We start from the raw sequence: 6,000 nt of genomic DNA on the forward strand, positions 1-6,000 counted from the left end.
ACAATTCATTGGTTTTGTACATTCACAGATATGTGCAATCAATACCACAGTCACTTTTAGAACATTTTGATCACCTAACAAAGAAATCTCATATCCGTTAGCTATCAATTCTCATCCCTTCCACCTTCCCACTCTCAGCCCTTAGTAGTATCTAATCTACCTTCTGTCCCTTTAGATTTGATTATTCTGAACATTCATATGAATGGAACCATACAGCATGTCATCATATGTGAATAGCTTCTTTCACTGAGTATAATGGTTTCAAGGTTCATCTGTGTTATAGCAAGTTATCAGTACTTTGTTCCTTTTTAGGGCCAAATAATATTTCACCATACCTTTATTGTGATAAAGCATACATGACATTTCATTATTTCATTTGCTAAATTTATCTAGTATCTTTAATATTGTCTCCATCCAATAAACTAAAAATCTTAAAGATGAATAAACAGAATAAAATAAGTCAAAAGAAAAGTCAGTAAGTGGAACACTATAGGAAGTAGCTGAGACTTTTAAGTGGTTTTACTTTAAAATTTTAAGCTTTTAGATCACTTAGGAAAAGATACCTCCAGTGTACCTACTCAGCACTGCAAGTAACACATCAGAATTAGAGGGATGAGTAGGGCTGCTTTGATGAAACACTAATGAGGTAAGGGAGCTCTGGTGGCATAGTGCCTAAGGTATTTGACTGCTAACCAGGAGGCTGGTGATTCAAATCCACCACCCACTCCTCGGAAGGAAGATTGGGCAATCTACTTCCGTAGAGATACTGCCTTGGAAACCCAAGGAGGGGTCGCTTTGAGTTGGAAATGACTCGATGGCAGTGAGTTTTTTTTTTTTTTACAATCAGGTGATGTCAAGGTTTTATCAACTATAATAATTAAACAATTGATTCACCAATGTCAACCACTTGGAAGGGGATCTATGTAGGAGATCCTGGTGTGAGAACAATGTGGACAAAACTCAAAATCATTTGGAGAAAAAAAAGGGGGGGATTAGGTTTGCTAGTCCAATAGAACCTGGTGGAACCACTGAGATTATGGCTCCTAGTTGCCCGTCAGGTCTGGAACTGAACCCACACCTGTGGCTTCCAGTCAAGCAAAAGACAGGCATATGAGTTGAACATTTACCTGGGGTAGATACACTCCTTGGAGAGAACAATCATGGGAGAAAGAAGGGCTGCTTAAGCACCGGGAGACAGCTCAGGGGGCAGGAGGGCATGGAGGGATGGACACAGGGGAGAGGTAATTATTGGGAGGAAGTGGGGGGGAGCTGTTGCACTGTGGTAAATTGTGGTCAATGTCACGAGACAAAGTGTATGTGAACTGCTGTATGCAAAGTGAATTTCCTCTGTAAATCTTCACCCAAATCACAATTAAAAAAAAAACAAAAAAACCCACAATTGATTCATGTTAGAATGCCAGAAACAAAGCTACTGAAACACTGTCATGTTATGAACATTAGTGCTAAAGAAATCAGTCTATTTTACTTAGCTCTTTGTCAATGATAGTGCACCTAGTGGTCTGGAGACACTTTTTGACGACCTGATATTGTACACTGGTAAAGTGGTTTGTATAGAAGAAAAAGGCAAGAAAAAAAAATCCTCTTGTATTTCAAACTATCTAAATTGTTAAAATAATAGAAAAATGACATATAAATTGACAGTAATCAATGGGAAATTAAGAGCTAGGAAAAAAAAGGTAATGTTGAAGAATTGCTTAATTATAGTTGTATCATTTATCCTAAAAATCACAAATACTATTTCCTTTCCTTCTACCTGTCTATAGGTCGCTATGAGTCAGAATTGACTCGATGGCAGTCAGTTTAGTTTGGTTTTAGTTTGTCTACTTTTCTATTGACCTATACTAGGTCTTGGTCAACTGTGTTCCAAAGTTTCGCAGAAATTTCATTGTTATTAGGGAAGAGATATGCTTGGTCACACACTATATCTATTTCAAAAAGAACATCCCCATGTTAATCTGTTTCACATATTGATTAGTATTCCTTATAAGCTTAGTTTTAAAAAAGTGCTCCACTTCATTATTTTGAAACAAAAAGCTGTTTCTCATTAATTAGAATAATTTGGCTTTCTCACCTTACCATTCTATAACATTATAGCTGATCAAACATCAAAAGAAAATAAGAACTCTTCCTTCTGAGCTTCAGATCAGTCATTTTGATATTGTACCCTCTAACCCACCAGTTACCCCTCAGAAGGAAGGTTGGACAATCTACTTCCATAGTGATACTGCCTCAGAAATCCAAGGAAGGGTCGTTATGAGTGACCCCAGCAATGCAGCCTAAGTTGTCCAGAAGACATTTATTCTGCAACCTCATCTTTTTGGAGCAGAAATGAAACAAGAAGCAATAAAGGAACTGAAAAAGCATAGATTGCTCTAACCTATCTATGAGAACCACATTTCTTCTGTTTTTATTAATACTGTTCTGACCCTGGAAAGGGTCTTCAAATAATAGAAACTTATCTGTCTGATAACTAAGAATTTCTCCCAGCTCTATTTCCCTGCCTTCAAGTTTCTTTCTATAAAGGAGTATTATTCCTGGGATGAAACAGAAATGTGCATCACACATTTCCAAATGAAAGTAGTTAGGAAGCAGAAGTACTTTCTCCACCTTCTCCTCTGTCAGCAGGATATCAATGCCTGAGTAGATCTTGGATCACTGATGACTGGGCAGCACAGTGTCATTCTCTTTCCTGTAATTATACTTTTTAGTTATGAGAGTGAAAAATATGTCTATTGTGGTAAACAACTGACACTTTGAGATGAACCTATTATTGCTGCTAGTTTAACGAATATAAAATTGTTAGTAGCACTTTTCCTTAATAGTTACTGTTCTCCCTTAAAGGATATATAGCTTTTTATCTCTGATAGGCAGATTAAGTCAGTAACCTGTGGCTAATGACAGAACATACCTTAAAAATGAACTGACTCATTACATGAAAATTAAAAGATCAAGACATCATCTAAAATGTTTGCGTTTGGAAAAACTGAACTTATGTGGAAAATAAAACTGGCTAGAGACCAGAAAATAATAAGGAAAAATAATTATGTAACTGTAATATAGTTACATGTGTAGATGGATATTATTTATACATACAGGATAAATTTAAAATTATGAAAATCCACATAATGATAATGGATAAATTTGGCTTTTAAATTTTTCTGTCTGCAAGAAGCCCCAATGGGAAAGAGGGTCAAATTTCTTTTAGTGGGCAAGTGCATGACAGAAGCGTAAACTAAATACTACTCTGCTTCTGATATCCAGTATTGGTCTTTCTGTCATTTTTAGGCTGAGTTAGTATGAGTGAAAATTAACATCCTCTTTAAAAAGAAACTTTAGATGCAAATTAATAATCAGTACAGCTTTACCAAAGAAGATAAAAGGATGGTAAATAAGGACATGAATAGATGTTTGATTTTATTAACATTCGTTTTTGTGTGCTATTGAGTGAATTCCCACTCACAGCGACCCCTGTGACAGAGAAGAACTGCCCCATAGAGTTTTCCTAGGCTGTCATCTTTAATGGAACAATTGCCAGGTCTTTTCTCCTATGGTGATGCAAATTAAAACTGCAAAGACATACTACACCTGATACGATGGCTGAAGTAAAACGTACTGCCAGTATCTACTGGTGAGGATGTGGAACAAATGGAACTCTCGTACATAACTAGAGAATGGTACAGGTTCTTTAGAAAACGGTTGACAGTTTCTCATAAGGTTAAACATTCAATTATATGACTCAGCAATCGCACTCCTGGGCACTTACTTTAGAGAAGTGAAAACTTATGTTCACACAAAAATAGTTGTGATAGCCAAAAACTGGAAACAATCCAAATGTTCTTCAACTGGTAAATGGCTAAAATAAACCGTAGTATATCCACACAATGAAATACTACTCAGCAGCAAAAAGGAACAAACTACAGGCATACCTTGGAGTCACTGTGGGTTGAGTTCCAGATCACCGCAATAATGCGAACATTGCAATAAAGTGAGTCACAAGAAGTTTTTGGTTTCCCAGTGCATATAAAAGTTATGTTTATATTATAGTATAGTCTATTAAGTGTGCTACAGCATTATGAAAAAGTTTGAAATAATATGAGAATTACCAAAATGTGACACAGAGACACAAAGTGAGCACATGCTGCTAGGCAGTGCTGATAAACTTGCTTGATGCAGGGTTGCCACAAGCCTTTGATTCATAAAAAATACAGTACTGGTGAAACACAATAAAAGGAAGTATGCTGTACTGATTCACATAATAAGTTGGACTAACCTCAAAAACATTCTCAGTGAGAAAAGCCAGTCTCAAAAGCTTACATAATGTATGATTCCATTAATATGGCACTGTCAAAAGTGTAACACTATAGTGATAGAAACAAATTAGTGGTCACTAAGGGTTATTATGAGTGGGGTGAGGACATGACTATAAAAGAATAATACAAAGGAGTTTTTTGGGGTGATGAAACTATTCTGTATCTTTACTGTGGTGGTGGTTACACAAATTTATACACATTGAACTTCATAAAACTGTACACAAAAAGCAAAAAGTCAATTTTACTGTATAGCATTTTAAAAAATCATATGGCAAAGAGTAAAGTTTGCTGTAATATATTTTTTCTTGGGGAAATGCTAAGAAAAGCACAAACACTGATACAAATCATAAATGATATGAAACACTAAGCAATTTTTTAGTAAAGAAGAAATATTTCTAAGTTCTACACCAGTTTTGGGACTATGCTGTATTATTAGCAAGCATATTATATCATAAATTTAAAAAAAAAATCAGTAGAAGTGTGACAAAAATTCAAGCAGTAAAAGATTAACTTCTGTTACTAAAGAATTAAAAGACTGTCCAAGAAAATGGTTTATGAAGAAAGCTAAGACACATTAATCCTTAGCAGTTCAGGACCCTGGGATTTATAGTTAAGCTTTCTTATAAATTCCAAATATCTGAAACAAGAAGAGTGTGAAGAAAAATACATGATACACTGATGATCGGTCTAGTACAGAATATTTATATTCTCTTTTTGTAATGTCTCTTACACTGATCTCCAAAAGGAGGTTTGGTGTATAGTAGAGAGAACACTGGACCAGGAATTCAAAGCACACAATTTCAGGCCTACTCTTAAGCTAGCCTTTTCTCCCTAAACATACTGCAAACTATGACATTAAAAAAAATTATCTTACTACTTCTCAAATCTCAATGATCTGCTGAAGAGACTCAACGAACAGTTTCTGCTTATTACCTTTAATGTCAAGAGTAATACAAACTCTGAACTCTTCTTAAAACCAAACAATAGTTTGGCTCAACTAGTAAAGAATGTCTCGAGCACAATGCTTTTTCAAGTTTTAGCTAGATCAGATCAAATTCCCACAACAATTCAAAAGGTTATATAGGAACTTTAGGGGGCAGTGAGTTTATGTTAATGAGGGAGGAACAACTCAAAAAACCAGGGTGAAAATAGTTACACACTTGAAGAATGTAATCAATGTCACTAAATTGTACATGTAGAAACCAGAATTGTTTTTGCTGTGCATAGTCTCAACAAAAACAAAAAATGAAGTAAAATAAAATATTAGAAACAACAACAAAAAAAAGAACTACAGGCAAACAGGTGTCCAAACAACATGCATGAGTCATAAACCATTAAGAAACAATAACATGATACTTTGTGGAGATAAAATCATGGTCCATATAAAAGAATGTAAGTAGGGCACACCCATATCAAGATAAGAATATTCTCTTAAAATAAAAGGCAAAGAAAAATGGAGGACTAATGCAAATAAATTCCAATGATTGAAATGCAAAAGCTAAGATTATTGAAATACAAGAAGAAAAAGAGCTGAGTATTTAAATGTCTTGGAGATGTGTGGAAAGGCTTTTTAAGTATGACATTGTTGTTGTTGTTGTTATGTGCCGTCGAGTCGGCCCCGACTCATAGCGACCCCTCCTTGGGTTTCCGAGGCAGTATCACTACGGAA

At 35.3% G+C, this 6,000-nt stretch overlaps 1 protein-coding gene across 1 annotated transcript in view; it reads right to left on the minus strand.

Annotated features, from left to right (window-relative positions):
* STAG1 (stromal antigen 1) overlaps positions 1-6,000 on the minus strand; it is a 528,154-nt gene that overhangs the window by 54,952 nt on the left and 467,202 nt on the right. The window lies entirely within an intron of this gene.

Source organism: Orycteropus afer, unplaced genomic scaffold (assembly GCF_000298275.1).
Source record: "Orycteropus afer afer isolate SDZICR_OR568_19922 unplaced genomic scaffold, OryAfe1.0 scaffold00003, whole genome shotgun sequence".
Taxonomy (NCBI): Eukaryota; Metazoa; Chordata; class Mammalia; order Tubulidentata; family Orycteropodidae; genus Orycteropus; species Orycteropus afer.